General features: G+C 38.6%; 1 protein-coding gene across 7 annotated transcripts in view; it reads right to left on the bottom strand.

The window, feature by feature from the left end:
- Positions 1-16,926, bottom strand: part of LOC143646627 (uncharacterized) — a 214,373-nt gene extending 197,447 nt beyond the window's left edge. For 6 of the 7 annotated variants that reach the window (XR_013157561.1, XR_013157562.1, XR_013157563.1 and 3 more), the window contains exon 1: positions 16,829-16,920. The gene's annotated coding sequence lies outside the window, so the exon portion shown is untranslated. Of the gene's footprint in view, positions 1-16,828 lie in introns of all 7 variants that reach the window. The other variant, XM_077115830.1, reaches the window with a different exon arrangement.
- Positions 16,927-17,283: the final 357 nt, after the last annotated feature.

Raw genomic sequence — 17,283 nt, 5'->3', positions numbered from 1 at the left:
TCTTAAGAACCACTCCCAGTAACAAAGCTGTACTAGTCAGGGTTCTCCAAGGAAACAGAACCAACAAGCACTATCTATAAATATGACATTTTATAAAAAGTGTCTCACACAACTATGGGGATGCACAGGTCAAATTCCATAGGGCAGGTCACAAGCTGGCAACTCCAATGAAAGTCTTCAATGAATTCCCCAGGAGAGGCTGACTGGCTGAAATGGAGATGAAAATTCTCTCTTCTGACTTCTCCTATTAAAGTCTTCAACTTCACTGAGTCTCTCATTGCTGAAGATATTCTCTTTAGTTGATTGTAGACAATCAGTCACAGATGCAATCAACTCACTGACAGTTTAAGTCCATGAAATATCCTTGCAGTAACAGTCTAGTGTTTGCTTGATCAGAAAACTGGGTGCCATTCCCTGATCAAGTTGACACATAAACCTAACCCGTCACATCTAATCACAAGGGGAATAATAATCTTATTTTTAAGTCTAGTAGGCATGACTTACTCAAGCACCTCAGTCTTAAGCCACCTTAAGTTCTTTTCTTCTACATATTATCTGAAATTTACCCAGTTTGAGATGTTTTCTGATTAATAATCTCCCATTTTGTAAAGAACAATAAGCTTATACAGTTGGTTATTGGTCATTTCACACTTTAATGTGAACTGTGTTAATCAGGTTAAACTTATCCAGAGACTTGAATAAAATGACTCTCACTGAGGGAGTTGAGAATTATGATAGAATATTGGAATTTACTTAAGGATACTCTTCTCATTCCCTCCTCCACCACTACTTAAATATATATATATATTTAAATATATATATATATATATATTCAGAACACTCTAACCCCCCTGGAAAGTAAATTAGCATGAGTCAAGAAAAATGTACCAAATTAGCCACCTGCTGAAATAACCCATCCTGGGAGGTGACCTGTGAATGCCTTGTTGATGAGAGCAAAGGGTTTCTAGCCCATAGTGGGCTCAGCAAAATCTGACTGGAATGTCATAATTACAATGCAGTACACTGTGCAGTTGTATTTTACCTTGCTTAGGATGATGTCATGGTGCTTCAGCAACTGATTTTAAAATGATGATCAGAGTATGTGAATGTTTATCCGGGTCTGTCATGAAAATCAGAGCACTTCTCAGGATCACTCTGATTCTACATGAAGGATCACAGTACACTCAAAATGCAACAGGTGTTTCCTAGGCCATTAAACTGGAGTAAATAGGGTCACAAAGAAAGAAAGGGAAAGGAAGAAAGAAAAAGGAAGGGGTGGAAGGAGGGAGAAACACAAGAAGGGAAAACCGAACCAAGGGGAGTGGGGAGAGATATGCAAAGAAAAGGGGTAGAAAGGAAGGGAAAGCCCCTTCTCCAAACAAAACATAATTTGTCCCTCAAAGTGCTAGAATCGTGGGGGAAGAAGTCCCAATCTATTGCAATAGAATTTTAACTGATTTTCCTGCCACCAATTTGTATTGCTTCAAGTGTGGTTTTAAATATTGGAGTTACTAGTTCACTTCTGCTTAAAATTTACTATTCATCCTCCATCTCTTTTAGCATAATGGTTCTTGCTGAATGTATAGTGTGGTGCCTCAGTTAAATCTACCTTCCCTACTTTAGGAGCTTAAATTCCCAACGACACCCTCCCCAATGCCCTGTTTTTTGTTGATACTTGCAGTTCCCATAAACATGCCTTGCTTTTCCACACCCCTGTGCCTTTTCATATTCTATTCCCTCTAGGCAGAATGGAAAGCCCATCTTTCAACTCCCAACCATTACTCTCTTGTCTTGCTGCTGAGCTTCTCAACCATCTAGAATTGGTTCAAACAATATTTCTTCTAGAAGCATACATGGCCCTCCATAAGATGATTCCTTAAGATTCTATTGGTATTTATCCCATGAGCTGCAGTTATTGAATACACACTTCTCCCCCATAGAAAGCCTGAGCTCCTGGAGAACTCGCATCTTCTCATGTTCACCTGGGTATTCCAGTGTCTAATACACGCTCATAAGAGATCCTCAAAATTATTTGAATCAATGAAGCAATAAAATTTATCGTTAGAAAAATTTACCCAAGACTTGGAGATGGTAAAATATGCTTTTTGGCAATTTCACAATTCTATAGGGTATCTGTTAAATTGTAGGAAGTAAATAGCAGCATGAATGACTCCTGCCCTAACAGTGAGAAGAAGTTATGTAAATCCCTGTAGATCAAATTTACATTCAAACCAGTTTTAACATTTCACTGGTTCCCTAACTTATTAATGAGCTCAATATATTTTTTGACATGCATTCATTTTATACTTTCATGAAAGTCATGATTTTACCTTTTTGAAAATTGTGTTTTAGCACTATAATAGAATGTCTTTATTTAAAATGTCGAAACAGAAACTACCAAATATCAAAGGTTGAGTGTGTGTTAGTAGAATAGAAAATGGTTCTATTTATCTGCTTAGCATAACAGTTGTAAGGCAATTTGAAAGTGAAATGAAGATAGCTGTTAAAATCATAACGTAATTGAGAAATTAGGATTTAAGGGATGATTTTGATTGCTGACTCATTATATAGAGATTCCTTTTTACTTTCTGATATACTGGAGTGGACAGAGGGAAATACCTGAAACCTCTGAATTATAATCCAACTGCCTTGATCTCTGATAATGTTTGCATAGCCTTTACCTTCTGACTCTGTGTTTGTAAAGATCTTGTGACTAACCTTCACTTGTACCTATTTATCCAGGTTTTTGACTATTAGAGATTGTGATCACTAAAGATAGTCCCTAATGTTTATTAAGGAAGGGTCTTGGGTCAGCCCAGAACTAACCCACCCCAAGACACAAAGTTATCTAGTTAACCAAAGCCGAATCTAACCAAAATCAGCCTACCTGATAAGTGCAATAGCTTAGATTTTAACTTGTAAGTCACATATACCGCATCATAATACTAAAAACCGTGCCCATCATCACATTGAGGTTGCCATTTTCTTACATACATTCTGTGACTAACCATGTAATCAACCTGCACATGCTCAATAATTAGATTAACTCTAATTACATCATTTGGAGCCATCAGGTTTATTATCCTAAAGCGTGTCCATCTTTTGATGCTATAAAACTACCAGAATTGCTGCAGTTTGGGGAGGCAGATTTTTGGGCCAATAGGCCATCTGATTTCCTGCTATGAGTCTAGCAATAAACTCTTTCTCTCTTTGAAACCCTGGTGTCATGGTCAGTTTCACGTGTCAACTTGACATGTGGTGGTGCCCGGTTGTCTGGTTGGGCAAGCGCTGGTCTGCCTGTGCTATGAGGACATTTCATGGACTCAAATCATGATCATATTGGCTGCATCCACAGCTGACTGCATTTGCATTCAGCTAGGGGGAGTGTCTTCTCAATGAGTGATGCTTAATCTAATCACCAGAAGGCTTTTGAGGAGGATTCAGAAGAGACAATCACTCTTCCTGCTTCAGCCAGCCAGCCTCTTCTGAGAGTTCATTGAAGATGTTATCGGAGCTGCTAGCTTTGTGGCTTGCCCTACTGATCCTGGACTGTTACATTCCCATGGTTACGTGAGACACTTGAATAAATTTTATATTTACAGATATCTCCTGCTGATTCTGCTTCTCTAAAGAACCCTAGCTGATAGTGTCTCAGGAATTGGTCATTGGAGTGCATCAGGCAAAAGAACCCACAGCCTTTGTCTGGTATAATAACACTAACTGAAAACACATATGGAATTATATAACAGAGTCCTTTAAAGCAGATGATTGCTAATTACACACACACACACACACATACACACAATGCATACACATACACATTTAATATCTGTGTTAAAATGTAGCTGGAATTAATTGCAGCCAATATATTTTTCATACAGTAATTCTGAGTTTATGGGTGTCTGCATCACAAGTATGTATCACACTCTATTAAACATTGGTCATAAGGGCACAATGTTAACTGTGTTGCTTAACTCTTTTACACTATTACTCATCATTGCCTTCTATTTGTTTTTCCATCATTCTCCCTCACAAAAGTAAATTTATCACACACACACCCCTCCCAAGACATGGTCTTTTATCACACACACACCCCTCCCAAGACACTCATTCTACAGAAATAGGAGAACCAGGAGCTTTTCCCTATAAAGGCAACTAAGCAGACCACATTAAGCAAAAGGTTCCAAATCTAATGGCCCATTAGTCATAGTCCACTGATGACCTGCTGAAATGACTGATCAGACACCAGAGTCAAGTAGTTCACGAGAAAGGTTTACTCAGCCACAAAAGCTTTATACTGGGCCATTCAACAAGGCATTCCTCCAGCAAGAAGTGTGTGTTTAGTGGGGCTGCCACACCATTCTCCAGAATGGGAACACTTCTTACTTTCCCAAACCCAAGTACCATAGCTTCAGCCTCCATCTACAAGGATGGGATGTGGCCCCAGGAGCCAGTCACAAGGCTCATTATCTGGGCAAGGAAAGGTTCTCATGGAGACCTGTACACTTCAGAAGACTGAGAGGAGACCCTCTTCCTAAGGCTGAAGATTCCCTCTGAGAATGATTTTGCAAGGTAACCAGACCAGCACTTGGGTAAAAAAAATAAAATGAAAAATAATAATAAAACTACATAGTTTCTTAAAATACATATTACACATGGTTCGAACTTTATTCGTTTTTTTCTCTTTTAGCTGGCATGCCTTGGGAGTGAAAAAAAAAATCAAAGGCATTTCCACACAAAAGTCCACATTGAAGTATGTTAAGTGTCAGATTAAAACTAACAAAAGACAGGAAACAGGGAGTTAGGGCCTTAATTCAGTCCTGAACTCACCCTATTGTGCCTAGGTATCAAGGGGTCAGGAGAGAACCTCTAGGTTCAGAATTAGCTGTTTCTGTTTCCTTTCACTACTGAGATATTAAACTTCAAAAAATATTAAATTGACAAGAAACCCCAAGCGCCCGTAACCTATACAGGGTGGTAATCTGTGCATATCTCTAGCTTTGAAAGGCCTGTTTCAACTTTGTACCTTTTCAAAATTGGAAAAACATCTGTTCTCTTGGGTAAATCTCCTTTCCTATAGATGTATTTTCTGGCTGTTCTGAGCCCTTTCCCTTTCAGGAAAAAGAAAAAAAATAATAAAGAAGGAAATAAAGATGCCAGGAGTAGAGAAAAAGGCAGGAATTCCTTATCAGATAACAACCAACAATTTATTCATTTTACTTTTCTTTCCTGAGGAAACCACTAAACTGATATTCAAGTTTAATTCTTTAATGTAGGGTGACTTAAGATACTAGATATGATTCTGAATCCTCCTGGACATTTTTCAAATACTCCATATAGTATTAATTTTTAAATGTCTTTAGCTTATGTGCAGGTCAAGGTCCACCTCCATGGCTGCTCCTGGGGCCTGCCCCATCTCTGCCCAAGTTCCCTCAGCCCAGTGCCAGGAAGTCCACTACACATGGATGAATGCAAGCAAACTGTTTGGACTGAGGAGTCCATTTTATATTATGCATAACTATAAATCATAGTTACCCTCCCATGATCCATGATACGGCTGAAGAAATTCCAGAAATTGGTGGGGTGTATATCAAGACAACTATACTATATGTAACAACCGTTCACTTGGAGAGAGACAATGAGGGTTCTAACACTCCAGGGTCCCTGAGGCTCTTCCACTCAAATGCTCTTTATTCTCCATGGGTTGAGACAGGTGGTCCAGCAGGCTGAAGACCTCGGGGACTGAAGGTTCCTGCCAGGACTAATCTCCCAGGGGACAGTGCAGAGTAAGCCTGTGCCTATCTCCCGAGGGAGCCCTGGGGTTGATTCTCATTACCAACCTCTTCTATCAGATTGTCTCCTTTTTCAACTCCCAAAAGAAGTGAAAACATTCTTATTCTTCCTTTGTCCAAGAAAGACAAAGCCCTTCTCAATATTTAAACTGACTTTCCTTTCAAAACAACAAGAGGAAAAATAAATAGAGTAAAAATGGCAAACATCAGCGCCGTCACAAAGTTTAAATAAGAAATAAGCTGGTGCTCCAGCATCCCTCAGAAGGGAAAAAGTTTAAAATGTTTCCTGCTTGCTAGTTAACACCTCCCAGCCCCTGTCCCCATGTGCAAACACACATCTTTCATTTTCACTTAAGTTTTACAAGAGGGAAGTTCATGCATTAAGGAGCATGCGCTGCATGAGTCTTTCAAGGAAAATAGCTAAGTGGTTTTAGAGGTTGATAAGGGCTGCAGAAAAAAAGGGAAACTGAGGTATAGAGAATGATCATGCAACTTATTATTCAAATTGGTTCACTTCAGAGAGTAACAGGTAGCAGGGTGAATGCCAAACAGGATAAGGCACAAGGACAAAAGGCTGAAATTGGAACTGTCCATCCCAGGCAAAACTGGCTGTAGGGTCACTCTGAGGCTAAGGCTCCAGTGGTGCCTGCAGTCATGCTGAAGCATTTGTACTTAGAAAGGCAACTGGGAGACCCAGGGTTCTGAGCCAGGCAGAGGCACAGCCTGATCTGAGCTTTAGAAAGGGTCATTCAGGTTCAAAGGTAGGATGGATTTGTGGGGGCCTGAGGAAGCTGGTAGACCTTTAGGTTATTGCAGTAACCCTTTGACAGATAATGCAGGCTTAACCTGGTTGGTACCAAAGAGATAAACATGAGTGATTATGGGTGTAAAAGTGATAGATCTCGACAACTTATCAGATGTGGAGAACCTCAGACACAGTGAATCAGAGGTATATTTTCTGGGTAATCAACTGATACTGTTAGTAATATCTGGGGTGAAAGAGACCAAAGTTAAATAATGTACACAAATACACCAATATAGCTACCCTTAAAAGAAGGATGGTTTTATGTTGATGTTGTAAGGGCCAAGCACAGATATGCATATGATACTCTGGGGTCATACTTACTGCCTCTACTTTTGCAAGGGGTGCTAAGATACTGGACTACAGATCAGAAGATGTGCCTCTGAGCCCTGTTCATGCAATCTCTGCCAGTATTACCTTTTGCAAAAACTTTTCCTTTTATGGGTTTCAGTGATATCATTGGAATCTCTGAAATCGGTGTATTACCTCGTCACTAGGTACACTGATAGGTATACTCCCCCCAAGCAAAATGCCCTCGCCACCTTGTCTACCTAAGAAGCCCTTTGTCATGCCCCAAAGTTATTGCCTCTGCAAGGCTTTAACAGAAAAGTAATCCCCCGGAAGCGCAGCCTTTCCTCCCTTATCCCTCCCTTCCCCTCCCCCTCCTTCTGTTCTCAACTCAAGTTAAGCATGTTCTTCCAGCAATGCCAGAGTATTGTAAGAAATCAGTCACCTGTTTCCCCTAGTGGCAAACATGACTTCCGACTTCCTTCTTCCTAAACACCTTCCAGGCAAGGAGTCACTGTGTGACAGGGTTCTGGCCAATGACACACAGGCAGAAATGTGTTGAAAAGAGGGTTCAAGAAAAATGTTTATTCTCCAACTGAAGGGAACAGTTCTCACATCCTCTTGCCCCTATGCTCTTCCTTCCTCAAACTGCCAGGGACACTGATGTGACATGGAAATTAAGTAATTATCTTGTAACCATGTAGTTACTGATATGAGAATGAAAGTCAACACACCATAGCTGGAGGTATGAAAGACAGAAAGGGCCTGAGTAACTCATGCTATCCTGAGGTACTACACCAACCCTGGATCTAATTCTACTCTTCATGTCATATAAGACAAATACATACCTAATTTCTAAGCCCCCATGGTTAATTTCTTTCTTTCTTACAACTAAAACCATGCATAATTGATACACCCTCAATCGGTGAGCTACTACTGCTGCTTAAACAACTCCACATACCTACAAGTCGGCTGGGTCATTCTGCTGATCTAGGCCAGGCTTATCTGATCTCCTAGTAGTCTCTCTCAAGCATCTGAAGGAAGCTGGCAGGTTAGTTGGAAGCTAACTCATCTAGGAAAACCTCAGCTGGGATAACTCTTCTCTACATTATCTATTACCCTCCAACAGGCTACCCAGGCATTCACACATGCAGCAGCAGGGTACTGAGAGAATGTGGTGGCACATACAAGGCTCCACCATCATTTCCACCACATTCTGTTGCCCAAACAAATTACCAGGCCAGCCCAGATTCAAGGGAAAGAATGGAGAGTTAGAGACATAACTGCAATGAATCTACCTTACAACACAGTTTTGAGAACTTGGATTGTGAGATTTATCTGTAACCTCCATTATACGAAGCATCCCCTAAATTGTTTTGTAGCCAAATACATGATCTTCCTAACTCACAGTAATTCCAAGAGGATCCTTTGTTTCTGATTCCACGACAGATTGAAGGAAAGACCTTTGGAGGGACAAAGATACGGGTACTTTACTAACAACCTTGAATTGCTGCGGGCATAATTAGAGATTTGAATACACACTTTCATGGCAACATTTTTACCTATTTCCAGGGATTTTAAAGGAGAGAAAGAAGAAAGCAAATATGTGCAAGAGCTTTAACTACTGATATTTGCAAGTTGAACTAAGACAAAGTTGTTCATATCCTTGCTATTCAATAATAAGCACTTATTACCAGGGCATGCTGTGCTTTAAATTCCTAGTTGGGAGAGTATTAGGTAGCAAAGCCCCTCACTTGATCAGTGTAAGACATTCCAGAACCATTTTAAGCAAACTATCTCCACACTTTCCTAGAATGAAGGATAACAAAACTCAGAAAACTTGTGATATGTTACTTTATAAAGAAACACTCTTGATTGTGACCAAGATGGGACTATTTAAAAAGTGACCATAATCTCAGAACAAATTATAACATGTTAGTTTTAAGTGATAAAGACAAAAATTAAACCAGGAAGAGGATAGAAAGAAGTTTTCATTTTTTAATATGGTAACCAGGGAAGGCTGCAGTAAGAAGTTGACCTTGAGTAAAACCCTGAAGGAAATGACAATCACATCTGGGAAAGAGTATTCTAGAAAGAAAGCAAGTACAAAGGTTGCAAGATAGGAGCATTCCTGCCCAGTGTAAGAAAAAGGAAGGAGGGCAGGATGGCTGGAGTGGAATGAAGGAGGAGTGAGTGGTAGGAAACAGGGTCCCAGAGACTCCCAGGGGTCACGTCATGCAAAGCTTTTAGGCCATAAGAAGGTCTCTGCTCTTCTTCAGAGTAAAGAGAACCATTGGTGGTTCTGGGTAAGGAGTCTCCAGGTCGTACTCACCTTTGAACAGCATCTGAGCTGAGGTTAGACTGACGCAGAGACAAGGTGGAAGCAGAAAAACCTGTCACAAAACTGCTTTCCTAATCCAGACAAGAGATGGATCAGATCAGAGCATAATCAGAGAAATGGTGAGAAGTAGTGAGATACTGAATGTATTGTAAAGGTGGGGCCAACAGACATTGCTGGTAGATCAGATGGAGTTCAGACAAAAAGAGGGTGTCAAGGCCAACTCCAAAATCTGGGGACTGAGCAACTGAAAGAAAGGCACTGTTCTTTACTGAAATGAAGACTGACAGGGGAACAGGGCTGGGATGTTCCAGCCAGAAACTCAGTTTGGATTTGTTAAGTTGAAGCACCCAAGCAGAGATTTAAATGAGGCTAGAGGTCATCGGTAACCTATGAAGTTTCTATTTACTGACTTTCTCTGGCTTTGACCTCCAATGCCCTTATTTTAATTTACATTTTCTAAGGAGATGTTTGTAAAATTATTTGGAAAAACATAAAACCTTACGATGTGGACATTATTACTGTTTATAAATGGAAATCCTGGAATGATCAACCCCAAGCAGGATCTTTTATTTGGGCCCTGGAAGACCAAGTTTTAGGAAACACGTAAGAGACCTCAGTACCTTCTGGTGTTCCTGGGCAAGTGAGCACAGCTTAGGTTACTGCCCTTTGTGGCAACTTTCACAGTTTAACTTTTGGAAACTTAAATACCCACTATTCAGTAGTAAACCAAAGGGGTACCTGGAGTAACAACCAACCATTTATACCTACCTCTTTTCTCCAAGGAAGTAAAAGCATCACACGCAGCTTGAGGAAATATGGGTTCAATTGAGAATATCTGTAACTCATGGGTTTTCTATTTAAAGAAACCATAGTCCTTTCTTGCAAACCATCTCCCACTTCCACCCGATCTCTCAACCACCAGCTCTGCCCTCACTCCCACCCACACCAGTCACATCTTGGTAGAAACAGCTGTCACCACAAAAGTCATCGCTGGACAGCCAGCTGGTTCTGTGATTCACAAACAAATTAACTTTGAGGTTTTATTTTGAGCAAAGGGGCTTCCTATCCTATGTTCTTAGAGGCCATCTATATTTTTGCTCTTGAGTAAACAAACACCATCTCAAATGTCATGCAAAGCTGAGCCATTTTGTGGGTTTCAAGGCCACTACCCAGCACTGTTTTTAAAATTTTACTTCTTAATCAAAAGTCTTTGTCACTTGATGACTTAAACTAAGAAGTCTACCCACTTTAAGTGCTGTACAAATGCCTGGATTTCCTCTTCTCCAAAGTGAAGGGGTGAATATCATTCTTCCAGTAACAATTTAATGATCATTTCTCAAAGTATAGGCATAAGATGCAGAATTAACATATGACATAATATGTATTTCTACATTTCAAGAAACAAGCAAAATATATGTGTTGGAGCACAGCACCATCTACTGACCCATTGGAGAAAAAATGTGGGAGAGAGGGAGGGAGAGAAGGAAAGGAAAAGAGAAAGAAAAGGCAAGGCTAGGGGAAAGAGGAAGGTTAGGGAAAGGAGTGCTGAAGGGAAGGAAATTAAATACCTATTGGCATTAAATGTGAAATAAAAATATTTTAAACCTGGATATCCATCCATTCTTACCAGTGAGTGCAGGAGAAAATTGGGTACAGAGGCCCATCTCCCTAAGCTATCACGGTGAGGAAAGGGACGAAAGGATAGCCATATTTCATCGATTATAAGTGTCTTTTGATGAAAAGAAGTTACTAATATTAACATGGTTAACTTTATGAAATACCTCCTGTTTGTGTAGTTCTCTGATTTCCAGCAATCTTGCCTACATCTTTGGAATGGTCATAGGAAATATCAAAAGATGTCATACCCCCTGCCCTGAACCCACCCCACTTGGAAGATCAGAGGGTGGCAAAGTTTGGTCTTCTAAATCCTGTGAGACAGTCCCCAATGGGGGAGCACAAGGACCAAGGAGCCAACAATGGAAAATAATAGCCCCCTAAGGAACTGTGACCCAGAGAGTGGAAGATTAGACAGAAGAAACAGAGCTGTGGCGGGAGACAAAACAATTTGATTCATAATAATAAACATTAGAGCATATAAGTAAGTTTAAAATGCAGCACAAAAAAAGTCTTTCTGGAGTGCAAAAGTTGAGTTTTTAACTTTATGTAATTCAGTGGATTAACCGAGGGAAACGAAGATCACCATGGAGACCCAAATTAGCATCCACGAAAATGAAAGGGGAGACATCTTGAAGCACAGGGCAAAGATAAGGAAATATGCAGCAAGTGGGAAAAGATAAGCAGCATGGGGAGTAGATCCCTAAAATCCTGACATGTGAATAATGGCAGCAGCAACAGAAAGAGAAAAGGGAACCAATGGAAGATGGGCAAGTATTGTACTAACAACAGAAGAAAGTTTCCCTGTCTGAAGAAAACCTCAGACCGAATTTTAAAAAGCATTAATCAGGTTTTGGGCTGATTTGTTCAAGAAAAGCATATGCCTTGGAATATCCTATTAAAATTACAAAACACTAAGGACAAAGAAAAAAATCATAAAAGCATCTGGGCAGAAAGGATTAGGAAGGAGTCAAGTCTGCCCTGGACTTCTCAATCGACACAGCTGATTATGCAAACCTTCTTGAAAATTCTTGCACTTGACCCTTGACTGCTACTGTGTCTTGGTATCTCCCCATCAATTTTTAACAGATCTTTATATATCCTGGAAATAAATATAAATAGATGCTTTGACCCAGAATAAAAAACAGAAGCACCAGGGTACAGTGACGTATGTGTATGGATGTTTCTATTGGAAGAAAAATATGGTAAATGACTAGAATACTTATTATCAAGGAAATGCGCAAACTATGTAATCTACTAAAGTATTAAACGATCATTAAAACGGATGCATAAGAGCTAAATAAGTTGATTTGATATATCAAGGGAGAAAATCAAGATTCAGTGTACTGTCAAATATGTTCACAACTAAACAGAACTCTTTCTTTATATGTTTATATGTATGTAACACTTAGGGGTAAACTCAAATAGTCTGGGGATTTGTTTATTGTTCATCACTTTTTTCGCCAATGTTGTGAAGAGTTCTGTAAACACAGGGAAACAACTTGAAAAGGGAAACACTAGACTGATGGTTTACTATGTATATAGTAATTGAGCAACAGGGGGCCAAGAAAAACAAAAGGCTCCCCTAACCAAAAACTAATATGTATCATTCCATTTGCATATTTGTTTAAAAAGTGTATATATGTTTGAAGGAATTTTTCAAAGTTTATCAATCCAAAAGTTTCTTACAAATTTTTCTTGCACTCTACTTAATTATATAGTTATTGTTATACAGAATATTTCTGTTCATTTTAATTCACAAGAGATTTTCAATAAAATATTTAAAAATAAAAAATATTTTAAACCTTAAAGACACATTAGCTTTCCACGAATCCAATGTCACATTCCACAGATAAAGATACTAAGCTTAGAAAGTGTAGTTAAATTCTCCAAGTGGGCAAATGACTCTCAGGTCTCCTATTTATATAAGTAAAAGCACTTGTGCATTTTCAAGGCTTAAAAAATAATCAGCCTGCCTGCTTTAGAGTTGAAGAAAGAATAGCTATATAGATCAATGGATTAGAATAGAAAGTTCAGAAATAGGCCCACACCTTGGATCTATTTTTCAACAAAAATACAAAGACAACTCAATAATGAAAGTCATCTTTTCAACAAATGGTGCTGGAACAATTAAATAAAACATATGAAACTCTGACCCATACCTCATATCTTTCACAAAAATTAACTAAAAATGGATCATAAGTAAAAAAAAATCCATAAAAAATAAAACTTCCAGAAGAAAACATGGAAAAGATCTTTGTGACCTGGGCTTAGGCAAAGATTTCTTCCATACAACACCAAAAGCATAATTATAAAGAAAAAAAAGTATAAATTGGCCTTTATCAAATTAAGACCTTCTTCTCTTTGAGAAGGAGTCCTAAGAGAATGAAAAGACAAGCCACAGATGGGAAAAAAATATTTCCCCACATATCTGATGAAGAACTTGTATCTAGAATATATAGAACATTAGAACTCAGCAATAAGAAAGCAAACAACTGAATTTAAAAATAAGCAAAAGATGTGTATCAATAAGATGCTCAACATCATTATTCATAAGGAAAATTTAAATTAAAACCACAATGAGATACCACTACACACCTACAAGAATATCAATCAATCAATAAACAAACAAATAACTGACAATACCAAAGGATAGAAAGCAACTGGTGGCCCTTTATATTGCTGGTTGGAATGGAAAATGGCACAGTCACTTTGGAAACAGTTTGGTAATTTCTTACCAAACAAATAAAAACAAACTTACCATATGATCCAGAAGTCTAACTATTAGGTACTTATGAAAGTGAAATGAAAATTGTGCTAAAAAAAAGGGTGTGAATGTTTATAGTTGCACAGTTGCTTTCTCCGTAATCTGCAAAAATTGGAAATAATCCAAATATCTCTCAATAGGTAAGTGCATAAACAGTGACTAAATGGAATTCCCCTCAGCAGTAAAAATGAATGAACTGCCTATTAACTTGACAACATGGATGACTCTCAAATGCTATGTTAAGTGAAAGAAGACAGTCTAGAAAGGCTTCATGCTGTATTATTCCATTTATATAACATTCTGGAAAAGCACAATCTATAGGGACAGAAAGCTGATCAGTGGTTACTGGGGTTGAAGGTGGGGAGGAGTTGATTACAAAGGAAAAACGGGAACTTTGGGAGGTGATCAAACTGTATATGGATTGACATGGTGATTATACAATTCTATGTATTTGTCAAAACACTCAGAACTGTACACTTTTTAGGATGAAATTTACTATATGTAAATCTTTTAAAAAAATGCAAAAAGGAATTAGACTAATCCAATACATGACTTACAAATGTTTGAAAAACAGAATTGAATTAAAATTATTATCTACTCTCAGACACCATCTTAGTACCAATAGGTACTAAGTGGAAACAGACAGGCAAATCTTAATTAGAGAAAACTCTACCCCAAATTATATCGTTGCATCATCTTAAATTGAGAAAAATACTTTGACATTAAAATGACTTTTGGTAGACAACTGTATTCTGACAATGTTGCCATCTGAGTAAAAAGAGACATGCAATAAATGGATAGTCTCCATAATCATTTCTAATTACAAAACTGAGCATCTGGAGGGAGAATTTGACCAGACTGATGATCTCTGATAGATGCCATTTTAAAAATAGAGAGTAATCTCTTACTTGAAAAAAAACCTTATAACAGAATAATATTTAGTTTTGCTATTTATTTGCACAGGAGTTTGTCTTTCATAGAATCACTACCATAAATGGTGTCTGAGAGTAAATAATTGAAAAATCAATTTATTCTTAGAAGAAAGAAAGTATTTGCTAGATATAAGCAAATATTGGCTTCTTGTAAACAATCCTACATTGAAAAATGGTATCTGAATTGGTAAGATTTTAGTATAGTATGAACTACTACATTATACACATTTTCGTTATCAAAATGTATTATAGATCATGGACTAGATTCACATTTAATGCAAACTCTGAGTACAGTTTTAACCTTCATTGTTGCCCAAAGGAGCCTCCAGATTTCTGGTAGTTTACAGAATACTTAACAAACACACGGTTTGAACACGGTCCCTTTGTCTTCAGCCTCCAGATTATCCTCTCATCTTGTACATTTGTTCTTACAACCCAGACGACATCTCAGCCCTAAAAAGAAGAGCTCAAACGTTGCCATTTACAAGCAGAACATTGTATGTATTGGTTTTATGCCAGGAGTAAGGGTCAAACCAAGAGGAGAGGAGAGGAAAACAAACTATTAACACCCTCACAACATCACAACTCCTGAGGCCATTCTGCAGACTAACATTTACCACATTAGCGCTTTTATCACTGATTCTCTTTAGAGCCCTCATTTCCTAATAAGTGTCATTTATTTAACAATCATTTATTATATTTCTAATACTTAAGTTACTGTGCTAGACACAAACTCAGGATTTATGGTGAACAAAAAGACATGGGACCTATCCTAAAACAGCTAATGATCTCAGGGAGGATAAAGATATATAAAGTCAGAAATGATGGCACAATGGGGAGCTCCAGGAGAGGTTGAGGCTTCAAGAAAGTGCTCCAAACCAGGGGAATGGGGAGTGTGGTTATTAAGGTAAGAAAAATATGAGGGCATGGGCATTAAACTGTTTCATTTCCATTAGCCATTCATTAATCAGGCTGATCGGTAAATATGGGCAGGAAAAGAAGAAAGTAAGAGCAAAACCCTAAATGCTGAGAGGTCCTCAGCTTTACATAATTATGTATGTAGTTAGAGATTTACCACATGATAAAGATTTTTGCTTAGAAAATATAGACATTTTTAAAAAATTCAAATCTGTTTAATTGATTTGTCAATTACCCAATTTAAGCAAACCAATAGGTACTAAGTGGAAACAGACAGGCAAATCTTAATTAGAGAAAACTCTACCCCAAATTATATCGTTGCATCATCTTAAATTGAGAAAAATACTTTGACATTAAAATGACTTTTGGTAGACAACTGTATTCTGACAATGTTGCCATCTGAGTAAAAAGAGACATGCAATAAATGGATAGTCTCCATAATCATTTCTAATTACAAAACTGAGCATCTGGAGGGAGAATTTGACCAGACTGATGATCTCTGATAGATGCCATTTTAAAAATAGAGAGTAATCTCTTACTTGAAAAAAAACCTTATAACAGAATAATATTTAGTTTTGCTATTTATTTGCACAGGAGTTTGTCTTTCATAGAATCACTACCATGCCTTCATTTGACAAATCTTATGCAGTGTCCATATGGCATCGAGATCCCTAATTTCCACTGGATTATGCATGGACTCATCACTATCATCAGTTCTACAAAAGTCTGTATAAAATTACCTAACCAGTAGCTTAAATGCTTAGATAAGATTTCCCTTAAACCTCAAAATGAGGACTAGAATATCTCAAACCTAGTCATAATTTTTATCTATGCCATTTCAAAAGAAAAAGTTTCAATAAATATTATTCTTCTGCATGCCAAAAATTCACCTTTTCATAGGTTCATAATTATCACAGTTTCATGGTTATGGATTTCAGTGAATTCATCCATTCTCAGCCACCAGTCTTTGCCTTTATAATACATGCATACTAAATAATTCAGAAACAGCATCCCTTTGTTTCCTGGATTTCATTTTTCCGTTATTTCTTCCTCCTCCCCATTTCACGTTTCATTCTCCCTCTACCCTCTTCGTCCACCCCACCATCCCCCCGCACCCACCCCACCTCCCCACCCTCCCGCCACCGCCCCAGAGCGGCCCCATTATCCAAAGAGCGTCTGAAGTTTAACTGCGTGGTGACTTGAGCAATAGGCTGAGATAACATCTTTTGAGGAGGCGCACTGATAGTTTAAGGTCATGACCTGGCAGCAACTCGGCTGACATTTAGAATGAATGTAAGAGTTACTTCGTTTCCAAGCTGTTAAGACAAATACCATATGATGGGTGGGTTTAAAACCAAGGATTTATTGGCTTACGGTTTCAGAGACCAGAGGCTTGCCTCCTCCCAAGTGGGCAGTCCTCGGGCTTCCAGCCGCTCTCGTCACACGGCGACATCCTCTCCTTCTTTTTCCTGACTTCCGGTTCCCAGCCCCCCTTACGTCCGGTTTCCGGCTCTTCCTTGTGCCTTTTTCCAAGTATGTCTGAATTTCTTCTGCTTACGAAGGACCGCGGCAAACTGATTAAGACCCTCCCTCACTGGGTTGGACCACACCTTAGCTAAAAATACCAGTGTCCGTGGTACTACAGTACCGACGAATTAACACCGGATCATTTTCTCGATGAACTAAGCTATGCTAGAATGATTTATTTTTCTTCTTCGCATGCCCCTATAACATGTTGCCAACACTTTCACAACTATTTAACTGGAAATCATTTCTTCTAGCACTTGTTTCTTCTAAGCAGTGATGCACGGTGAGCTCTCTGGGACCTC

The sequence above is a fragment of the Tamandua tetradactyla genome, chromosome 1 (assembly GCF_023851605.1).
Source record: "Tamandua tetradactyla isolate mTamTet1 chromosome 1, mTamTet1.pri, whole genome shotgun sequence".
Classification (NCBI taxonomy): Eukaryota; Metazoa; Chordata; class Mammalia; order Pilosa; family Myrmecophagidae; genus Tamandua; species Tamandua tetradactyla.
This window is presented reverse-complemented; position numbering and strand designations above follow the sequence as displayed.